The sequence below is a fragment of the Polistes dominula genome, unplaced genomic scaffold, assembly GCF_049000335.1.
Source record: "Polistes dominula isolate Pdom_NZ unplaced genomic scaffold, Pdom_raw_medaka contig_68, whole genome shotgun sequence".
Classification (NCBI taxonomy): Eukaryota; Metazoa; Arthropoda; class Insecta; order Hymenoptera; family Vespidae; genus Polistes; species Polistes dominula.
In genome coordinates, this window is record NW_028301034.1 from 890,780 (window position 1) to 915,814 (window position 25,035).

A 25,035-nucleotide genomic window follows, 5' to 3' on the forward strand; every position below is an offset into this window, starting at 1 on the left:
ACTCACGTAAACCATATGTTGATATGACAGTTTCGTTTGTCATTGTTCACAAATTCTTGACGTATATTTCATATCGTTTCAAATACTTTTTCCTGTTCTTTATTTTTCTAATAATGTTAAATAAACGGTATATTTTATTTCTATGTTATTTTTTCTGATTTCTCAACAATTTTAAACATACCATTAAATATTTTCTATGTAAAACACTTTCAGTTTAACAAAAACAGAAGAAAGATCAAGTTTTATACGTATGATGTCATATATTGGGATCTTTAGCACTTGAATACGCTATCTGGTGGCTACATTCAAAATTAGAGTAGATAGGTCGAATTGCTACGCCACGCCCCTACCAGAGATCCCAATACAGTTGTCTTCGGACAATATTTTTTTTTTTTTTTTTAGTTTCATTTGCAGGTATAAAATTTATCCTAATTTATCTGAAAATCTTGAAGAGACTAGTAAAGGTAAGTGGGCGACAAAGTGTGCGTGTTTTAGACGCGACGGCACTCTCGTCATTTCTCGTCGAACGAAACTCAAAGGGTTCGGTATATTGAATTTTATCGTTATCACAGGCAACTAGTAATGAGCCATTTACTTGCTCACTCTCTCTCTCTCTCTCTCTCTCTTTCCTTTTCTCTCTTAGCTCTTCTCGAAGATACTCGGAACATCCATCCCTCTACCCTCTGAGCATCGCTAAAATTTCCTAATTGGAGCACTATCGCTATATACGCTTATAACTTTAAGTCATTTTACTTTACGACCAATCACTTCGGAATCACTAAAGTTACTTTGTCTTCGAACGAGAGATTAGTATGAATTGAAAAAAATTATCCTTTAAAATGAATCTAATGTGGGGAGTTCAGACAGAGAGAAACATAACTGAACTGAAGATCATATAATATAGTTTATTAAATTATGATGATGTGATGTCGATCGATATTTACATACGTTTACACAAAGTGGCGTGGTTACAGAAATACAGAATACAAAAGAGTTACAGATATAATACACAGACAGATACAGACGGACTAACTAAGGACTGAAGACTAAAGCCTGACTAACTAAGGATTGATACAGACTAAAAGTAACTAGGGACACTTTCTTACTTCTTTCCACATATTTATATCAGAAATGATCTACACCCCTTTGGAAAAGGAAGGAGATTATGAATTGTATTGACCAATAGCATAAGAATCCACCCCCTATAGTCCACCGATGGGTACAGCCTAGGTTTTTTTTGGTAGTGGAAACTATGCATAAAGAAACTTGATCTAGAATATCGGAATGTTATTTATTTATGGTATCGTACGTGCTTAGATAGGAATCTGAAACTTCTCAAAGGTCTCGACACCGCACATAGGGTTTTCATCGCATCAATATATCTCGATAATTCTTAGGTTTGTTTATGGTTTTATGGCCCTCCTAAACTTTCCCTTTAGTCTCTGAATAGAGTTTTCCTTTCCAGAAAATAAAATATTAAGAAAAGAACTGAATACTAGTTCTTTTTTTCCTACACTAAATGTTCTGTCATTCTTTTTTCTTTCATTTATAAAATCATTTATTTATATATAACGAATTTTAATTAAAAATTACCTTTAACAATAATCACACCGTACAGAATTCCCTTTGTATCAAGGTAATTTTAATTACCATATGAAAAATCATCCTACGCTCTTTCATTCATCCTCTTAACTATTTTTACTAAACATACTAACCGCAATAACATGGAAGGAGAGAATCCACGCATTGGATTTCGATACATCGAAATACCTCACGTTATCGATCTTCTCATATACTCGTTAATTCCTACGAACTGATCCTCAATAAGCTTAGGAATAATAAAACAAATTCAAATACACACAAAAAATATGAATTATAGTTAAAGTACGCATACTACGCAAAGTACGCATTCTAAATCGATGTACTATAATAAACATGATCCTCACGTACGTATTTTTTTTAAACATCCCGTTATTTTTCAATAAAAAGTAAAAAAAGTAGTACGTTTTTCTATTTTCATAATTATAATAATTTTCATTATCAGCATTTTTCTACGCGACAATTACAATTATCGCTCGCGTTAATTTAATGGAACGAGGAGTCAGTCAAATTTGAAAAAGTTCATATATAATTGTAAGAGAGAAAGAAAATTGACTACTTCCGGTTTGTTAGAATAAAAGTACACCGTTTACGAGCACTCAAGAGAAGTCGCAACTTGTTTGCTCCTCGACACGAATTTAGAAAGTCCCCGTAAACGACACGTAACGAGCACGTGCGCGCGACCACGAGCGCACATTTACGCGTAAACATAGGATAAATAACATATGTAAGAAATGTATTATATGAGTAAAGTTAAAACAAAAAACAAAAAACAAAAACATACAAGTTTTCTGACAATTTTCTAGAATTTAAACTTTAATATACGAGTACCTATATTTTTATTCGATTATCAAACCATTAAGAAACTTATTAGATAACTTAACATTATATTATATTTATGTTAAATTTAGCTTTTTGATAACCAATTTTATTTTATAGTTTTTAGTTATCGAATTATTCGAGACAATCTGAATTGTAATAACTTGACGCCTCCACCCTTACGTATTTTACGATCGAACCACTGTTACGGACGTTTAATCGCGCGTTTATCAAAGTTCAACCGATCGTATTCGCCTCTCGGGTTTAGTCTGCAAACGAGGTCATCGGATATCGATCGATTAGCCTCGCGCGTTCCTACGACATTCGCCGTTGAACGAATATCGCACGACGTTATCGTCGACATTTAGTCGACACAACGCCGATGTATAAATCCTTTGCTAACCCTGTTCTCTCGATGGAAAAGTATGAATAAGAAAGACCAATAAAATGATCAAATATATTCAATATTAGGTTAAAAATTATTTAACTATGATTTGACATTTAAATTGGTTAAACTACATTTCAATTTATTCTAGCTGTTTTACATCATAAAAAGTAATATTAGTGTGTGAAAACGATAACAAAATGCGTATGTTTCCTATCACAAATTATTCACTAAAAATTGATATTATATTTAATGTTGATGCATCCTTGCAATTGATAATTTACAAATCTAACCGTAAAAACGAAATAACAGCGTGCTTGAGCGAAAGTAAATTCCTGCTTGGTTCGAACTTTCAAAAGGACACCGTTTTAACGGCCGTTTCACGCACGTGCGTTTCTATGTACCTACGCAGTTCGATTTATTGTCCACCATTGTTAGGAAAGAAAAAAAAGATTATTCCTCTTTTCGTATCCACGCGTGAGGTCTGTTCACTTTTCAAGCTGATGAAATATATTATACTTGGATCTAACCCAAAGTACACGTTTCGTATAAAAATTAAAAGAAAACAAATAATGCAAGAATTCAAGATGGATGAAATAATTGGTACGTTCTAAAATGATTCAAAAGAGAGTTCCGAGGTTCCTGCATTTTTCTTTTTTTGCTTGCTTACAACCTTCCTGATGATGATCGGATCCAACGAGATTCGATATGAAGTTCTCAGAGTAACATTAGGACCACGGAATAGAAAGTCTATTAGACAGGCATCTAATGATACAGTTCGATCCAAGAAGATTCGTATCTCTCTGTCTAACCACGCTAAGAAGATACTCGTTATTTTCGAAAATCTAACGGTACCTGTCCATCATCGTCAAATCTTTTCTCTCTGGTACAAAGCCGTTAATATTAACGAGCAGCAGGAATGATGTTTCGCGAAAACGATGCCGCTTATTTTCGATCCTAAGATAATTTCATGATAGTCCAAATGAAATAAAATAAAAAAGGAAAGAAAAGAAAAAAAAAAATGGTTCTTTTTTGCTTAAAGGGGTGGAGGAGGTGATGGAGGGTTAGGGAGAAAATAAAAAAAAAGAAACAAAGAGAAAGAACAAAATCTTATCTCCTCCGGCGTTCGGATCGAAGAAAATGGAGTGTTTCTAATTTATGGGGCCAATTACGGTGCAATGATGTCATAGCCATTATTAGTGGTGCAATACCGCGGAATTTCGGTCACCAAGTTATGAAACCGCAAGAATCTATTCGCTAACGCCGAAGCACAGCAGCGGCGGTGGTAACGGCGGCAATGGCGGCGGCGGCAACGGCGGCGGCAACGGCGGTACTCTCTGTCTCAGTCAGTGATATACTTTCTCCCAAGCAAAAGATAAATATCTCGCGCTTATATGCTCGCGAGAAATACTTTGGCGCGTGTTCCCTTTAAAAGAGAGTCGACGAGACACCGACCGCGATCGACCCTGTGTGACTTTCCTGGCCGATTAAGGATAAGAGAACGACTTTAACGAGACAGAATAATTGAGAGTTTTTATTTCGAACGAGAGGTATCTCCCTCTCTCTCTCCCTCTCTCTCTCCTTTTTATTTTATTTCTATCTCTTTTTATTTTGCTCTGTCTTGGAGACTCACTCGTGAAATTTTCAGTCAACTTCGTAATGTTAAACGTGAAATCCGAGGAGACTCGCAGAACTCTTACCGCGAGTGCTGCGCAAGGCCGTTTCGAATTCGGGCCAATCGTTTCTCTAGAAAGGAGCGCGACGACGGCAACAGCAGCACCAGCACCAGGCAACGTCGATGGCTTTGGAGCCGTCCTGGCTTGGCACACTTCTTACTAAGATTCTTTGCAATAATATTGTTGGTATCGAGAGAGTTAGACGCTTTATATTACCTTGTAACATATTGCCAAGCAAAGATACTTTTGCTAAATGACTCTTATTATTTAACTAGACATAATACATACATATATCTATATATTTGAATCGTAAGTAATACTAATGCGGTTTTTAAATCCATTTATTTGATATTTTATGATATTTTTGTTGTTGAAATAATGATGTTGTTTATTCTCGTTGCTTCTTCATTTTTTTTTTTTCGTATCCTTTTCAGATTGACAAAATGTGAAAGTATTACAATTTTTTTTAAGATACTACCCCATTATACCAATAAATACTTACGTTTTTATTTGCTTATTCTGTACAGAATTTGTTTCATTACAGAGACTACCTTTTTAATAAAATTCATTGTTATAGAAAACATTAATTTATTGTTCAATTCTTGTTTTCTAAATTTAGAATCGCATTGACTTCTGAACGATATATTTTCTAGATTAATATGTCTAATGTTGAAAATAAAAGAAGAAGAAGAAGAAGAAGAAATAAATTGTGGACAAAATCGTTTCTTTAAAAGAATCGTAGATTATTACTTACGTCTTTATCGCGTCGTGGCTTTAAACGTTATGCATAGTCGTTGTTAAGTATAACCGATAGAGGCCATTGTGCCACTCCAGGATTCCACAACGTGAGTCACCGACACCGCGCCCCGGACCTGGAACGAACGAACGCCTGCTTGCTTGCCTGCCTGCCTGCCTGCCTGCCTGGCTGACTCACAAACGATCGAGAGGGTTTTACCTACTGCCTAATAAAGTTTGGCCTTAGGTCGACAACAACGAGTACAACGACGATGACAACGACGACGACAACGACGATGACAACGAAGACGAAGACGAAGAAGACGAAGTCGAGTTCGAGGGCGAATTCGTTCGATGCCACACTCCGATCACCATAAAAGGGATTGAGGGATGTCAAAACTCGTCTGACTTGTCCGTGTGTATTCCAGCTCCTGAATATAAGAGACTCAACGATAAACGCACCGTGAGAAAACGAAATCCTTCTCTTTTCCATTTACTATTACGTCTTCGGAGAAAGCATATTGTAACTAACGTAAAATGAATTATTATTTGTACGTGTGTGTGTGTGTTTTGCATATTTGTGTGCCTATATATTTTCTTTTTTCTTTTTACTAAATAAGTAATATTTTATAATATACACATATCACATTTATGTTCGCTAAAATGTCATATTAACTAACATTTATGTTAATTCGAGTTTATTACTAGTCTAGGAAATTTTTAATAAAAAAAAAAATCAAATATAGTTAAAATCAGTGCTTATTGTTCATAATTTCACACATTACCATTGATATTTTCAATGGTTTATACTAATTTTCAATCAATGTAAACAACATCAATAATTTTCGAAACAAAAGTGTTAGTTTAATGACTTTTAAACACTCGAACATTACAATCGACGATATGAACATGAGAAAAAAAAGAAAGAAAGTTGGATAGAATAATAAAAAATAACAAAACCTGATGGGAAATGTAATGTTTTTGAGTCTGATATTAGAAATCTCGCGTGTACTTTGATCGTCTTCTTCGTAACGGCATAAGAGATTCACCGAGCTCGTTCGCATTCGTTAAGGTTAACCGAGCCTTCGTGGTCGTTATCGAGTATATCGCTTGTTTCCGGTTTTCGCGGTGGTCGCGAGCCGTTCGTTAAAAAATGAACGCTTTTAACGAGCGCAAGCGCATACATGACGCTTATGCGAGAGACATTAAGAGCGGTAAACTCTCGGCATGGGATGATTCACGAGCAACACATGAAAGTCTTGGATGGAAGTTGTCCTGTAAAGTGGAAATTTGTCGACAGGGGAGGGGGAGTTACGTTAAAAGTCAAGAAAAAGAATTTTGAAAGTAACCCAATGCAGTTGCTACGAGGGCGAGTTGGCGAAATATTTTTTATTTTATTTTTTTTTTTTTTTTATCTCTACGAATCAACTTAGTACGAAGAAACTTTCTTCCCCCTTCTCTCTTCATCTTTCTCTCTCTCTCTCTCTCTCTTTTTTTTTTAATTTTATTTTCTTACTATCTTCGTGTTCGTGAGACACTCAGCGCGTTGCCAGGAATCCGAAGCACTTCCGGTTTTTCGCGTCGGTTGGTGGCTCATTAACGCGGATACGAGTGCGCTCACTCGCGGATACTAACCATTAGCATATCCTGCTTCTACCCAGTTGATCGTGTTTCGATCGAGCCAACAAACCAATGTTTATTGTTAGTGTAAGAGAAAGGGGACGGGGAAACACCGGGAAACCAAGTAGTGAAGTCAGGTAGAAAATTAGTCGTTTACATTTTTCCAATTAAAGAAGAAAATAAAATCAAGATTTCTTCTTCAACGTTCTAGTGATAATTCCACTTAATTATTGTTTTACAATCGAATAATTCATTCATTAAATAATTTTCCTTTAAACGGGATATACCTACCATAGGGTATGCATTTGCAAATAAGTTAAAGGGTTCCTCGATGCCCTACGCCTCTGGTTTTAGGGGCGGCTAGCGAGACGAGCGTGCTAAGAATACCGAGGAGGAGAGAAATGGCCGGGAAGAATGTAAAAGACAATGGAATGTGTCGCGTCGCGCATGCGTGGCTCTGTGGAATGCGGCCCCGTAACGGCACATCCGTTAGCCACGGCGTCTGCCATAAAACGCGGGGCCTTATTGCGCGTCTCTCACCGTCTCTTCCACCTCCCCCTCCCCCGTCCCTCTACTCCTCTTCCACTTAAGCCCCCCACCCCACCCCCTCTTCTCCCCTCTACGATTCGCCTTTACTCCGCGCCGCGAATCTTTGCTGCGCCTCCTCTCTCTCGTTTGCTTTCGCGATATCGCCGCCACAATGTGGAATGTGCATCAAATATTATATGGTATCCTTTCTCATATAATCGCATTTATTTGATACAATTGGTAAGGTGTCGCGAAATCAACTAATGTAATACGAACCAATGGTATTTAATGGAAAGGAACTGATAGAGGGGAAAGAGAGAGTACTTTGAGGGAATATGTTTAGAATATAGGATATCGAAAGGGGATTTGAAAGAATAGGAAGAATATGATTGGTTCGTTTCGTTGAAAGCTCAAAAATGGAAATAAAGTCAAAGTATCTTTAGCCAAAGTAAAGGGAAAAAAGAAGAGTAGAAGTTCCACACACACACACACACACGGCATAGCACGGCCAAGCTTGTTGTCCCACGTCCTTGGATTATCGGAGAGCTCCTTCGTGTGGCCCGATAAAAGTGGTACGGTCGTGTATTACGAAGAACGGGCCGGCCATCGTGTCCTCGCTTTACTCTAAGCTATTGCGATCCTATCTAAAAACGATAAGCACCGCGGATATATCGTCGTAAATTCTTCGAAGGCCGGATTACAACCGGTCCGCGCGAGCGCAAAAATATTGTATATCGCAGCAAATATTATCTTCTCGTAGGAGGAGGAGGAGAAGTAGGAGAAGGTGGAGGTGGAGGATACCGACTATTATAAAAGACGAAAGTTTAAGTAGCTTTCGTCGTAAAAATTACCATGCCCGAAGTTTTTCGCCAAGGATCTTACTTAAGTTAGTCGTCTTACATTAGTCGTATTATTATTACCGTTTCGAACTTTTTCGAACGACTTCGAGTTAACAGGATGATCCTAATAGACGTTATCGAACGTTTATCTTTTTTTTTAACCAAAGACCACCACTTTTCTATATATTCCAGTAAATTTTTCTAAATAAAAAGACAAATCTATGATATCGACCACAACTTATCTCATATATCGTGGGTGTAATCCCATCCTCTACGTGTTCTCTCCCATTCCTCGATTACATTCCAAAAACTTGTTAGAATGTCGTTACGATAGAAGAAGGATGAGAAAAATAAGGGGGGATTTCTTTCAAAAATTTAAATACACACACACACACACACACAACGTCAGCACAAATTTCATTAACTCGATTGCGTTACGCGCGAATCTCTGTGTTTATTTCATTTCGAAATACACTCATGTTAAGATAATTTACTTTTAATTTGGTGAAGAGAGAGAGAGAGAGAGAGAGAGAGAGAGAGATGGAGGAAGGAGAAAGAGAGATCAAAGAGCGTGTTAAGATTTTTGGATGGAAATAAGGAAGTAAAACTCGCTGATTCTTTCGTGGCAACAATTTTCCGCGACACTTGGTAAAGCGAGCGGCATAACAAAACGACGTAGTAAGTAATTCGGGCCGTCCCCACGATGAAGGAGAAATAAAAGAAGAGAGAGAGAGAGAGAGAGAGGAAGGAAGAGAGGGTGGGGGCTAACCGTTTCCTCGAAAAGTACCATAAACACTTTAAAATGTGTTCACGGAGTTGCTCCGGACATGTAGCGAATGGTAATGGCTGAACTAACGGTGGAATTCCTGGAAACGCTTCGTACTTTGCCATCTCTCTCGTTTTCTTCTCTCTCTCTCTCTCTCTCTCTCTTTCCTTCTCTGGTTTGCGAGTTCGTTCAAGCATCGTACCAAATGCCGCGACTTCTTAAGCGGTATCTTAATAAGACGCTGATCGTAAGACGTTAAGAAGTTTCGTCTCTTGATTCTCTTAGCTCAATCAATTGCATCGATATCAAATGAAGATTCACGTATTGTCAATAAACGTCTAATTAAAGTAGAATTTATCCTTAACCGAATTTTCATAAATTTCAGTATCTTATTACCAACGGTTAGCAAAGCCAACATTTTCTCATGTTGATGTTAAAAGGAGAAAGGAAAAGAGAGAGAGAGAGAGAGAGAAGTAATCGAGTATTCAGAACCCCGTTGTCTTTAATTTCACCACGAATAGCATTGTTCAAAGTTATTCACTCTCTACTATGTTGTATATATTACAATTAAACGTGTCGAGGTTGATGCCGTCACGTCAAACGGGCAAATAACCAAGATGGCCAATTTAAGTCCTAAGTCCTCGTGAGAACGAAGATTCTTATCCAAATAAACGATAGAAAATATATATGTAATCTTAATCAAAAGGATTACGTTTGAGAAAGGATATAATAAGGAGATGTAAGTTTGTTGGTTGCTTCAAAAGTCGTTTGAATGAATTGCTTAGGTAACTTGTTGGTAAAGCGTAGGTATAAGTTTGGATCGTCTGTAGGAACCTAGGTTACAATACCGTATCGCAAACCGCTAACTGCTATGCTCGGGAAGCACACGATAGAGGTAGCAAAGACTTAGAGAGGAAGTGTTTTAGAGGAGGGGGAAGACCGAGAAGAGAAGAGAAGAGAAGAGAAGATAATAGAGGAGAAGAGAAGCATCTGGTTCGCGAAGCGATCCGAGTGCATCGATATGGACTCGTAGAGGAACGAAGAACATCTTAGAAATTCCGATCCGTACGAAAGCTCGACCGTATTGCAAGTTAAACAACAACAACAACAAAATAAAACAACCAATTCGTTTCGCAGTTGATAGAGAGAGAGAGCTAATTCCCGGAGACGTCGCACGCTCTCGAAACGGACCAATAATCGTGAGATAATAAATCATGATTAAGGGAGAAAAAAAAGAGAGAAAGAGAGAGAGAGAGAGAGAGAGAGAGGAAGGATGCTGCTATCTTGGCGAAGATTAATCGCATTCATCGTGATTTACGCTGGATCGAGCGAGCCGTGGATGGAATTGGTCGGTAGAAGGAGATGAGAAAGAGAAAAATCCGAAAAAGTAGTCCATTCTTTTAAAAAGGAGGGCACCGATTCGGACAAGACAAGAGAGTTCATCGTCTGATTTTAAAAACGGACCATTGAAAGAACATCTTTCTCTCTTTATCTTACACCTTTGTCGGTCTTTCACTAACTAAAGAGAGAGAGAGAGAGAAAGAGACTCATTGGTAGGATCGAAGAAGAAGAAGAAGAAGAAGAAGAAGGAGGAGGAAGAGGAGGTGGAGAAAAGTCCGGCAACGAGCGAAAACCGAAGAATTCCAAGAGCGAAATAAAAGGAGTAGTAATACCGAAAGGAGAGGATGCGCGTTGTGTTGCCCCTCTACCCAGACGAGAGGGATGCGATTGCAAAGAGGGAGAAAGGAAAGGATCGAACGTTGGATGGACAGTGGTGGATAGAGAAAGAGAAGTGGAGGAGAGAAGACGAAGAAAAAAGGTTTGGTAGGAAGGGAACGAGGCGAGAGGGTGCAGGAAGCTGGTAGGAGCAGAGGAGGGAGAGGGCTTTCGACTAAGGTAGCGAGAGTGGAATACTGGAATGCGCTCCCAGAGGCCATTTCAGTTCGATGTCCTCCGTTAGCTCTTGAGTCTTGCCAGCTCCGAGCATCCTCCGCCGCCTCCATCGTGCCCCACTCCACCACCACCATCACCATCACCATCACCATCACCACCACCTTCTCCTACTTCTCGTTTCTTCTCTCAAAGCTACGCAGCATCTTTCACCTAGAGCCTGCCCCGATCCTTGCCCATTGATTCTCTCTCTCCTGCTCCCTTGTGTTACATCCAGATGCGGCCTATCTTTCTTTCCAGACTCTCCCTCCCACCTCCTTATACTACTCTGGGAACCGAGTGAGTACTCCTCTACCAACGACTTTTCTACGCCCTCCTCCTCCTCCTCCTCCTCTTGGATTTACCAAGAAGGGAGACAAATTTCTAATATATTCCTTCGCGAATCGCTTTTCTAAATCCCCCAATGATTTCAAACAAAGAGAGAAAGGGAGAGAGAGAGAGAGAGAGAAATGAAATCTCGTGAGAAAATTTTCACTTTTATCGAATTTACTCTCAATTCTTGATCAAGACAACACAATCTATTGTGAAAATATAGTAAAAGTGTTGTTATTCTTGTACAAAATCAACAATAATATATAATACACCTGTAGACATTTGCCAATCTTGCAATATCTCGTTTAGCTTACAACCGAGCCATGTGATTTTATTACGTCTGTCCATTTGAAAAAGGAATAACCGGTTGGATGAGTTAACCCGCGCACGGGTTTACACTTTTATTGTACGACAACCGTTCGTTCTGTTTCTCTCGAGACAGAAGGGAGAAGACGATCGGCAGACAACAACGAACGACGTTGTTACGAAGTTAAAGCGCGCGAATTTCGAATCATGTTCTTCTTGAAGTATGTCTTCTTGGTAGGTGAGCCATCAAGAAGGATCCCAACGCTCTCTCAACGCTTGTTCCTTCCTTCCTTCCTTCCTTCCTACTCTTTTCATCGAAGGATTTCGCTCGTCACGATAACAAGTTCAACGCTCTTTTGCCAATCGGGAAGCGAATTCGTATACAATGCTGTTGTAAGACAAGATATTTTTTCTTTTTTTTCGTTCGCGATCGAATGCATCAAATGACTACGAAAAAATGGAAGAGAGAGAGAGAGAGAGAGAGGAAAAGACAGAAAGACAGATAGGTTGAAATGAGGTTTCGAAAAGCCGCTATTCGCTTATCGTTTCCTCGACACGTGTCGCTTCGCGAAGGTGCGCGCGCGCGCGAGCATGAGTTCTCTTAATTCTTTTTTCTTCTCTCTCTCTCTCTCTCTTTTTCTCTTTCTATTTCTATCTTTACCCGTCTCTGTCTACCTTGTCGCAACTTATCTCGATGGGAGTATTGTTACCAGCATTGCGAATCGTAGTACGAGCTTGGTGGCTATCTCCACGTGCGAATCGTGCCGCTATGCTGACGTTGGCGGACGCGATAAGTTGCAAGTAAAAGGAATAAAAAAAAAAAAAAAAAGAGTAAGAAAAAGAAGGAAAAGGAAAGAAGAAAAAAAAATAAAGAACTCAACGTAGTATTTCGCGTGGATGCACGCGCGTGCAAGAAATGGCGCAACACACAACGTTGTTCCGAAACTTCTCTGATATAACAGTAGTATGTAGTATACCGAGAAAATGGTAATATCGTGTTACAAACGTTGGCAAATAATCCTGGCTCATGACTTTGAAAACATATTAATTGCTCGATTATATTACGTGTACGAATCAATCTTTATTAATAACAAATCCCGTGTCTCTTGTGTGCGTCATTAAAATTTTCAATTCGTTGACACGTTTATCTCTTTTAATTTTTTTTCTTTTTTCCTTTTTTCTCTCCACTTATTTTTATTTTCCATTTGAATGAACACGGCACGACGGAATGCCACGAAAGAATGCGGTAGTACGATCTTACGGTTTTGGAAAATGATTTCGCACGCGAGTAACTTGCTTTTAATGGATCTCCCGTTAAACCACATCTTCTTTAATTGAATTCATTGGAAGCTTTTTTTCGGAAGGATTAACTTAAAGTAAACCTTAAGTCAAGTTTACGCTCGAATCGGTCCGTGGGATCAATTATCCCACGAGTTTGAATTTGCGTTTCAGGGACACTTATAATTTGTCGTTTGCTTCGCGACTACTACCACGTGTAAGTCCTTGAACGTTAATAGTTGGACGATTATCATTTAACGAAAGATCTCATGGGACTTTCTCGTGGTACTCGGTACAATCGATATTCTCGTAGTTTTCTTCATCATTCTTGTGCTTTTTTCAACAATTCCTATAAATTGATATGTTTTCATACGATAAATTGGCACAAGGAATGGGATTACATAATTGAACGTATATGATGATAATAATAATAATAATAATAGAATTGGCAAGAGGATAGCACCCAATTACATAAGTGAGGCAAAAAAGAGATCAGATGAAATCAGTTGGACGAATAAGAAATACGAGAGTTTGACTATGGTGTATACAAAGGTGCCGTTTTTGTGCGAGAATAAAAAAGGTGCCCACCGATAAGCCAACTTGGCAGTGCCTAGTTCAAGGAATTGGACCGAGAGGGGTGAACAGCAGGCTAACTGAGACCGATAGATAGACAGAGATACCACTGCTATAATTCTTACCTCGAAAGAAACATTCTCTCTCTCTCTCTCTCTCTTTCTCTTTCTCTTTTTCTTTCTTTCAGTCTTTCTCGTAGACTCGTAGATCGTAGATTTCCTTGTCGGGTACAATAACGTATCTGATATAAAAAAGAGAAAAAAGAAAAAGCTTTAGCATCGGTGGTGCTGAATATCTCATCTGGTACGATTGGCAATGCGAACATAGACAAGATATAGGGTGGCAAAGATAAAACGTTCTATTAAATCCAAACACTTTTTATTTGTCTCCCTTTATTTTCCATTTGACATCAAGAACTAACACTACTCTATTTTCCTAACAACCTTTACGGTCCATTATTTCGATGAGTTCTTTTCTTGAAAATGTTACTTCTATCTTTCTCTCTTTAAAATCTTTCACTACCTCTGACCGTCAAACTCGGTTTCGATATCAACGACAAGGATACTGTCAAAAATCACATCGGAAGGTATCTTTAAAAAGAAGAAGAAGAAGAAGAAGAGGAAATATAAAAAAGGGCAAACAAACAAAAAATAGCAAGTACTTGACTGATAATTGACGACTGGTCGCGACTAACGTCGAAGGCGAGTTTATACGGCCTGCGAATAAGTGTGTACTCCAACGAAGGGGATCAATGAACGGAGAACAAACATCCGGAGAGATTAACAGGCAGGATGATTCATGAGTTTATCTCGAAGCCTTGAGAAGTCTGGTTTCGGAAGACCCCTCGAGGAGTAACACCGGCGATTGTCCGAAGTGGACGACGTCGCGTTACACCAAAGAACGGCAACACGAGTCAGCTATGCATCCTTGCATTCCTCTCTCACGCTGTGGCGGTCAGAGCCGGCCCACACACAACTATCAAACATTAACGGTGGAGAAGGGCAAGGGGAAACCGGCGGCCACCACGCTCGTATAAGGCCTGTCTCGCCTTCCTTTGCTCGGCATACTCTTTCTCTCTCTCTCTCTCTTTCTTTCTTTCTCTTTTCCCCTCAGAACGTTCCGCACCCCATACCGAGCAAACGCTTACGTACACATAAGCTCAGGAGAGCTCAGCACAGGACCCAGCAGCCTCCCTATCTTTCTCTCGCGTGCATCTTAGCCTTCCGAGAAGTCAACAGGAGCAACGAGGAAAGTACTCGTGCACTCTTATTTCTCTCTCTCTCTCTTTCTCTCTTTTTGCTTTATTTTCATTCCATTGGTCGTCATATATCGTATAAGAAAAAATTTGTTTCATTAATTGAATCGAACGATTTCAAAGAATTGCAAACGTTAGATAATATCTCTATGATTTGAAAGAAATCGTTATATCGTGCGAAAATCTCTTCACCAATCGGATCCAATTATCAATTGGACTTTCTCGCGACTTTATCGAAAGAATGAAAAGATCACGTTTAAATCCTGCCGCAGAATTAACTCGATCCTACGTTCTACAAATGTGATGTTTAAATATCACGGATCAAACAATAAGAGTTTCTCCCATTCGAAAGGATTCTAATGACTCCTCCTGCTGTAAAACCACTGTAAACAACTTTCTCGACTATTACGACTTTTACCATACGGAAGAAACAGATTAACAGATTTCGATATTTTCTTTTTTTTTTTTTTTTAGCCATTTATCATCAAACGATTTTGAAACATGATGAATATCTTTTAAAGATTCTAATTTATTCGAAGTAAATTAATACATAAATGTTTCATAAGTACATTTGTATGTGTCTAAATAAATAAACATAAATAAAATAATCTTGACAAACCTGTGAACAACAGTTAATATAATAAGAAGCGTAGAAACAACCATACGGGCCATCGTGTAATGAAGCATAAAGTTGGCCTACGTGGAACGATTTGTGCGAAACTCGATAGGAGGCGGTTCGCACGATCTACGAAACTAGATCGGATGTGTATCTCGTTCGGGTGGAATCGTCTAGTGGTCCGTAGAACAAGCGGCACGCTCGGTCGCGGATCGTGCAGTTACGACCAAGAGGAAAAGGAAGAAGAAAGGGAAGAAGAGAGATAGGTAAAGGGGGAGGGACAAGTCTGGTTGATACTTATCGAATCGATACGGGGATTTCTTTCAAAGAGTAGTTTATTCCTCCTTTTCTCTGTTACAATAGAAATCAGCAACAATAGAATTCTAATTCTATTTCGATCGTAGGCTAAGTCATCGATACGAAGATACCTTAATCTTTTTCCCAAAGGGTATACTGTTCTAGGGTGGGAGGGGGAGAGTGAAGAGACGTTTGCCAATCGAAAAGATTCGCCTGACGTAAACACCAAAGAGAAAGAGAGAGAGAGAGAGAGAGAGAGAAGGTAACGATTGGAGTCCTGTAGAGAGAACAGTGGAATTTCTTGGGTCGCTGGTGTTCTGTTGCTGTTGCTGCTGTTGCACCTTGTCAGTTCGAAGCGCAGGTGCATCCTCCTCTCTTGCACTCGCGAGAAAGGAAGAAGAAAGCGAGCGCATTCCCCTTGCTCCTCGTGAACCAACCTCCTCTCCCTCTGCTACTTCTATCTCTGTCTGTTTAGTGCAAAGAGAGACTTTGAAGAGGGAATGCCATAGGTGCCCCGTAGATCGAGAATGCTCGCGCAAATAGAGAGATGGAAGAACGTTCTGTTAAAGAACGAGGAGGAAAGGAGGAAAGTGTGTGGTAGCGGGCTGTGGAGGGAAGGAGTTTGCAAGATGCTAAAGAAGGTTAGCCCGAGCTAGCGACCTTCTAAGGCCGCGACGAACGAACGAACGAACGAACGAACGAACGAACGCTTGCCACTCTCCTCGTCTTTTTCCACTCCTTCCACGAACTCGGTTGGTTGGTAAGTTGGTTTGTTGGTTGGTTGTGTCGCGAGTATGCTTTCCAACCTCTCGAGCTCCACTTCGTTTTTCTTTTTCTCTTCTCTCTAACCAAAGACCGCTTCTTCTTCTTACCTCACCAACAGCATACTTCAAGCATCCGTCAACCGTTTAAGGATGAAAACGCGGAAAGCTCAGCTTCGTTCCGTGATCATTTTCCTTGATTAGGAATTCGTTCGATCGTGGAACGGGCCGACCTTAACCGCAAGAAAAACCTCATTCTCTTTCGTGGTTGGAAATATTAATGAATGATTTCTATTTCAGAAATTTTGATTATAAATTTTGTATTTTTTGTTTTTTTTTTTATTAAAACTTTTTAGGAATAAATTGGACATCCCTAAAAAAAAAAAGATACAAACAATGAATTGTTCGAATCAATTGTTTAGATCATCGTAAACTATTTTTAATTGCAATTTGTTATTTTGTCGTATTATTCGATATCCGTGTTATTTTTCTAATGATATAACATTCGATATATAATTCTTGGAAAAAGTTATAGTCATTCCGAGAACTTCATCGGTTAATTATATCATTCTGTTTACGTTTAAACGTCCGGTTGACGTATTAGATAATAATGGAAATATATTTTAGTTCGTTCGTTTTTTTTTTTTTTTTTTATTTTCCTCGTTTTCTTGTTTTCTTTTTTTTATTTTCTTTTTTTTTTATTTTCAAATGAAAAGCGAAATTATTTGGCGCCAACTAATATACACGCAAAGTTAGAAAGAAAGAGAGAGAGAGAGAGAAGCAAAGGCGAATGTATTAATAGTAATTCCATTATATACGTTCCGGACGTACAAGGTGAGCCAGTGTGAAAGGTATGATTGTAGCGTGAATGCATTTTTATTCGCATATACGACTTTCAAGAAACATAAATAGGTATATACGATGTGTATATATATATATATATATATATACATTCATATACTTACCTATTATACATGTAATAATTGTATGGTGTAGTATAGTATAAGTGTAGCTGTGCACACTTACGCACGCACGCACGCTCAAGAGATAATGTAAACGACAATAGAATGATTAGCGAGGCCACAGGAGAGACCTAAAGAAACGATTCTTTCGTAGAAAAGCCGTTCCGCTTTTGTTTTGCTTATTTTTCCCACCATACCACCGACAACTCTTACGCAACTTAATCGTAGGTGAAAATATATTCTGTGGAATCCGAAACGAACGTTAGTAACGTTATCGTTTAACGTTTAACGTTCAATTATTCGATATTAGACAAATATTATCAAGTTCATTTTAACAGTAACATTCTCAACAAGTATTTGTATTATAATTGTCGAAACTTTTTGATCCAATAATAGTATCATGGAAACTAGACAAGGAGCACAAGCTCCATGTATACAAATGGGATATAAAAATAAGAGGACGACACCCGTGTTCGCCTTGTACCAAAATGGAAAGGGAATAAGGCTGGAATTTAAACAAAAATTATAATACGAAACAAAGGGTAATCATTTAGGTTGTTCAAGTTATACAGGGTAGAGGTAAGGAGTAACATCTCTGTATATGAAAAGTGTCCGTCGAAATTGAACCAATTGAAGTATTTGTATTATAATTGTCGAAACTTTTTGATCCAATAATAGTATCATGGAAACTAGACAAGGAGCACAAGCTCCATGTATACAAATGGGATATAAAAATAAGAGGACGACACCCGTGTTCGCCTTGTACCAAAATGGAAGGGGAATAAGGCCGCAATTTAAACAAAAATTACAATACAAAACAAAGAGTAATCATTTAGGTTGTTCAAGTTATCGAGGGTAGAGGTAAGTAGGGATCCTGTAGGAGGGATGCGCCATTCATATTCAGCTCATGTGCCATTGGCTGAAAATTTTGGGGGACCGCTTGAATTTATAATCATTTTTTCGTGTAACCTATTCTATTTTAATATAAATTTTTAATTATCATTAAATATTGTTCATTTTTGTTTCTGTATTTGATGCAATTCATTATTTCATAATTATTTCAATGTTTGAATCATTCGCGCGCAAAATCGAGTTCCGGTCCCCCAGCAATGTACATGGCGTATCCCTCCTATAGGATCCCTAGAGGTAAGGAGTAACATCTTTGTATATGAAAAATGTCCGTCAAAATTGAACCAATTGAGGTGGCGCCATATTAGCATCATGGTAAATTTTAAAGGAAACGCCAAATATTATTAGCAATGGGATTGAGAAATAAACAATTACAATACATTTACAATTGCTACATTCATACCATACCATGTGTCTACACCAGCGTCATTCTTGAAGATTTTTGAACTGTTATTGACAGAAAACGCTGGACACTTTTTCACATTTTCCCCATAAGAAATTTTACTCCTTACTTCTACCCTTCATAATAAGAAGAAACAATCATATGTTATACTCGGCATACTTCAATTCGTTTACAATTGCTACATTCATACCATACCAAGTGTCTACACCAGCGCCATTCTGAAAGGTTTTTGAACTGTTATTGACAGAAAACGCTGGACACTTTTTCATATTTTCTCCCATAAAAGATTTTACTCCTTACTTCTACCCTCCATACTTTCATCTTTCGTCTCATTTTTGTACTATTCATGAAGACTAGACAAGGAGCACGATCTTTATTAATTGCCAAAATCTGTCCACGCACATCGTATATTTAAGTTTTCTTGTTTCACCACTAGGGTCGCTACTATGCCCTGTGTACTGATTTGAATATAGTAACATACCGATGCGTGAAGTGAGCAAATAGTTCTTAACCCTAATACTTGTATGTAAACAAAAAATAATAACAAAAATAAGATTAATAAAAAATGATAAATATAAAACTAGGCAGGGTGTGGGAAGTTAAAAATTGCAATAGTGGGAGTGCAACTGATCTCATACAAAGACGGCAATTGTATTTAAAAAAACCTATATTTTTTTAAGTACCTTTTTACTACTATTAGTATTAGTATTTTACTTATATTTTTAACTTTCGATTGTAAATAATTATTGAAAAAATACAATAACCATTACTTTTATCTGACTGAATTTTATTATCAATCAAATTTACATTTAATACTATTTTTTTTTTTCTAAATGATTAGGATTTAGTCTAGATTTATTATTATTATTATTATTATTACTATTTACTCATTTTTTACGATTATTAAATAATTATTTATTTAATTACAATTATTTATACTTGAACTATAGAGAGGGTAGGAGGTAAGGAGGGAAATCGGTGGTAAATGGGGTTGCAATGCAATCGATATCTCGATCGATAAGAAGATAAAAAATGGATATGGAATGGGAATGCTTTTAAAGGTGAGATTACACTTTACGTAAGCTTCGTCCAACGGTTTGTAAGAGTCCAGCCGGTAAGCATAATTGGCTTATCGAAGACCGAGCAAACAACTTTATTACTCGCATTACAGATTGGTACTTATATCGAATCCTCTGGACGAGTAACTAACTCTCCTACCAATGGTGCTTTACTTTGGCTTTTATCGCGATCGAAGATGGAAATGAAGTCATTACTGGGAATTAACTCATCGGCATCTTGAACAATAAGAAAAACATTCCAAAATAAATAACAGTTAGGTTATCACAACGGGTAATGGTATTTTAAAGATGTTACCATTGATTTATTTTCGTAAAATAATAAACCAAATGAGTACAAATTGTTCACAACATTTGTCAATTCAAATTGTCAGGGAAATTCCAATCATTTTTCGTGATATCACACTTGGCTCACGTGCTGTTGCTGCTGCTGCTGCTGCTGTATCGAAAAGGTTATATACTATACAGTGATTGTTATTGTTATTGTTGTTATTGTTATTGTTATTGTTGTTGCGTAACGTTCCTTTCGTGGTATCTATCTATCTATCTATCTATCTATCTATCTATCATTCGCTACAATTCCTTAGTAACTATAAACGGCCGTCAAAGTGGCGACGAGCCTCGACGTTACTTTATTGCTATCTATGACGATAAAACATGCTAATGGAATTCTCGAAAAAGGAGAATGGCTTGACTTTATGAATTCTAATAATATTCGTAATACATATTCAATCGTTTCACTTCGTCGTCGTCGTTGTAGTCGTCGTCGTCGTTGTCGTCGTTCATTGATTCGAGATAGGAACTGAAAGACAGATTTCTAACCGGCGAATTTCTTAATGGTTAGCGCGTGCTGAATTTTTCATTAATTGTTATGTCTCAAATTAAGAATGTCCTTGAACGATTTTTGTCCAAAATTTATTATTATCTATTGACAATCATGTCAACAGCACGATACACGATCGATAATATTATTGTTTGTGTAACAATCGTAACATTAATTATATTCCATGATTGGATTCATTCAGAATTTTCCTTTATTTTTGCTTTTTCTTTCTTTTTTATCTTATGATTAGAAAAAAAAAACAAAAAAAAAAAACAAAAAAAGAAAAACTCACTCGCGTGTACAAAACAATAATTTAGTTCAAGAACGTATACATAAAAATGTCTAATGACGACGATGTGATTTCGATTTTATCTTACAAAATGGATGTAATATTTAACAAGATTTTACGCGAAAAAAAAAAACAAAAAAAAACCCAGCCATTTGTTGGCAATAAAATTTCTCAGTCGGCGATGTATTTTTAGTAATCAAAATATCCATGTGTCCACTTTATTTCGAATTAATTCTGTTTTGTAATACACACGTCGCACGGGTTAATCGGTAATACCGAAATGTGTCCCATGATGATGATGATGATGATGATGATGACGATGATGATGATGGTAAACAAGTTTGATGTGCCAAAAATACGACGAAGAGAGAGTTCATTGTCCTTTCGGCAGAAAAGAAGACGTAAACATAAACATTGGTATAATAAATAAGCAGCAGAAGGTGAAACGCGTCGGTCATAATATCCGGAGAAGGGGTAGTAGGGGAGGAGGAGGAGGAGGAGGGGGAAGATGGGAAAGGGAAATGGAAAGGGGGAGACGAAACGGAACGGAACGGAACGGGAACGGGAATGGTGAAGGGAAAAGGAAGGGAAAGGAAGAGGAGAAGTAGAGGGAGATCGAGTAGGAGTTGGAGTAGGGGAAGAAGGAGAAAGGGGGAAGGATCGCGTTCCTTGCGAATTATCGAATATCGAGGTATAGTCGAATCGAAGAGCATCCTCGAGAGCATCCCGGTCGCGTTGCGAGAGAGTGCCGCTCCTAGCAATGCACCGCATTCCCCGAATACCAAACGTTTCATCCGTTTCTCCTGTACGGAGCAAAACTGCGGTTGATCTCTCGCGTGCACGAGGGAATCATTCGATGACGAAATCGCAAGAGTTGCGAATACCTTCTCGTCGAATGATGATAAGATTTTAACAGTAATTCAAACAAAAATATGATACAACCATGATTATATCATTTCCAAACAAAACGATCTTTTTCTTTTCTACATGATATAATAATAATATTAATATTTATATTGTAGTTTTATCGGTACGACATAATTTGTCAGCAATTGAAAACAACCGAGAATGGGCCGGCCTTCTTCTTAAGGTCGTCATTTTTTCTTTTCTTTTTCTTTAACTGCAAGTATATAAACTTACTGTAAAGTGTACTCAACGTGAATTCTTTTTTTAAGTTTCGTTGCGGCATGCAGTTAATAATCAGTAATGTTTTTGTTCGAATGTACAAGGTGTCTTAAATTTTTTTTTGTACAAATTTTTGCGACAGTATTATACGTTCAATTATAATACAAGTTTGATACCACTGTAGTATGCTGTTTACTAATTTTTACAATCGCATTCCTAACTCGTTCTATCTATATATATGTATATTAAACCATAAAAATAATTTATGTTATAACTTTTGAATACTTATAACAATACAATAACTTTATATGTATATATATGTATGTTAAACCATAAAAATAATTTATGTTATAACTTTTGAATAAATCTAATGATTTATGTTTATTTCTTATTTTTTTCAGCATAGAATTAACAACATTTATAGGAAAAAAAATTTCAGACACCTTGTACAATATGCATAAGTCCATTTAAAGTATTATTTATACAGAAACTAATTAACCCTAATGGTTAAAATTCTCGTTTAATATCTAACAAATTAAATTTGAATCGTTAAAGAAGAAAAGTCACTGGAAAGTTGTTTGAAATCTTCGTGATGACGATCAAGATGAGAATTTTATTACGAAATGAACGACTTTCGAATCGTGATAAATAAATAATGATAATGATGGTTCAAAGTTATTGCGAAAAAGTAAAAAAAGAAAAAACACCAACTTTTGTATATCTTAATATATATAAATTACGTGTCACGTTGTTTGTCCGCAATGGACTCCTAAACTACTGAACCAATTTTAATCAAATTTTTCACACTGTGTGCAGTTTCATTCAACTTGAAAGATAGGATAATTGATATCATTCTAACAGATGGCGGTATAAGGTAATTCGTTGACTTAAAGACGTGTGTATCGGACTGATTGTGAGCAACAGCAACGCGTGACGGGGCACCCATATTACAATAATAATTTGTCTTTTTTTTCTTGTATTTTTTTTTCTGTTTTGCACATTGACACGTGCCGTAAATATCGTGTGACGTATAACGCAATGTCATAATTTTATCATGTATTATTTTTCTTCGTTTTCCGTTTATATTCTTTTCCGAGAGAAGGAGAAGGACAAGGTGGACGTGGAAATGGAGGAGGAAGGAAGGAAGGAAGGAAGGTGCACAACTCAAAAATAGATCTCTTTAGCCTTATTACACGACCTTTAAATTATGTAAACGTTTACGATCGAGCTCGATGGTTCACGAAGAAGAAAAATAAAAAAAAACGAAGAAGAAGTAGAAAGAGTTGTAAAAAAGCGGTTAATGCGCGAAACGACCGACCGCACGTAAACGTTACAACGATCACCAAAGCCAATCGTTCTTTTCTCCTCTCGAAATAAATCTTAGGAAACGTCACGGCTCGAATGATTAATTAACAGCGAGGAAATAAAAAAAAATATATTATTCACGCTCAATGAATTATACCACGAGAAAAGAACAAGGGGAAGTTTTGCAAATTTTCTTTAATTATTCGCAAACTTCTCCAATAAAATTATTTCTACATGGGAAAAGACTAAAGATAATTGGGAAGATCATCAAATGACGTAAAACGTGATCGTATATCGACGATGACCGGGCCAATGAACGTCTCTCCATTTATGCATCTGCAAAATGATCAACGATATCACATGTCTTTCGATTATCAGCAAAAATGACTGACAATTCGAAATACATACGTTAATGAACGTCAATAGAAAATTGACACCGTTTATTATTTCTTCTCTCTGTCTCTCATTTTTTAACATCGCATCATATTTAGATTAAAAAAAAAAAACAGATGTGTGCAGATCACACACGGTAGAAATGAAACCTTCAAAGGAAACCAAGCTGTGAAATAATTGAATTGTAATACAGCGTCATCTATTGAAAGAAAAAAATCTTTAAATTAGTAATAAAAAATAATACAAAAAAAGAAACATGTGTGCAAAACGTGTTAGAAGTGAAATCTTCAAAAAACTAAATTTCGAGAGAATGAGACGAATACAAAATAAAAATATCTGCTGTAGGATAATTGTATTCTCTTCTTATTTAGTATCTTGGCCGTTTCATTGCCGCCTACCGCTCCGTTACATAGCCGCCTACCGCTCCCCGTTACATTTTTTCAAATCATACCCATTCTAAAGAAGTTTTCACTTCAAAAATTGTGCTATGTGCTAAGTTGGAAAAAATCACGCTTGAAATAAAATTAATTTCATTAAAATAAGTTGAGTAGTTTCGGAATTATCAGTGGACAAACATATTGTGACACTTAATTTTTATATATAGAATTTTATTAATTAATTAATTATTTTTGTTTCATCGGTTTCACGTCCTTCCGTTTCACGATTTTCAAATCACCCTGATTCTAAAGAAGTTTTCACTTTAAAAACACAAACGTCCTCGTTTCGAGGGCACACTTTAAGAAAATAGAAAATGCGATCGGCATCGTCTAAAGATAAGTGTAATTAGCGAACACACAGCGTGTTGCGTACGTTTAAAACTTACGTTAAAAATTTGTTCATTTTCATGTTTTGAAGTGAAAACTTAGGTGTGATTTGAAAAAATGTAACGAAGCGGTAGGCGGCGATGAAACGAAGCGGTAGGCGGCGATGTAACGGAGCGGTAGGCGGCGGTGTAACAGAACAGCGGGCGTCTATGAAACGGCCAAGATACTAAATAAGAAGAGAAAATGTTATAATATTATAATAATAATATAATAACAAATAAATCCTACAATTATCTTACTCTTGAAACTGTGCATTCGTCTCATTCTCTCGAAACTTAGTTTTTTGAAGGTTTCACTTCTAACACGTGTGATCTGCACACATGTTGTTTGTTTTTTTCTTTTCGGCTATATTCCACAGAGAATTATGAAACGCATCCGAGTTGAAATACGAACGAACGAACGAAGGAACGAAAGTAGCAACCTACGTACGAACAAACGAACGAACGAACGAACGAACGAACGATCTAGTGAAATCTCTTGCGATTAGAATCGTTCGTAAACGGAAGAAAATCTTGCGCATAGGATAAATTATTCGTATATATATAGTTTACGTTAATGGATATCTACGTAGATAGAGGAAAAAAATAAAAAGAGAGAGAGAGAGAGAGAAG

The 25,035-nt window shown here is 37.3% G+C and overlaps 1 protein-coding gene and 1 long non-coding RNA gene across 4 annotated transcripts in view; one reads left to right on the forward strand and one right to left on the reverse strand.

The window, feature by feature from the left end:
- Positions 1–25,035, forward strand: part of Pdk1 (Phosphoinositide-dependent kinase 1) — a 277,088-nt gene that overhangs the window by 203,559 nt on the left and 48,494 nt on the right. The window lies entirely within an intron of this gene.
- Positions 6,663–22,118, reverse strand: LOC149031862 (uncharacterized). The gene is made up of 2 exons (XR_016177284.1): positions 19,964–22,118; positions 6,663–19,884 (listed from the first exon to the last, which is right to left on the reverse strand). It is a non-coding gene; the product is annotated as an uncharacterized LOC149031862 (long non-coding RNA).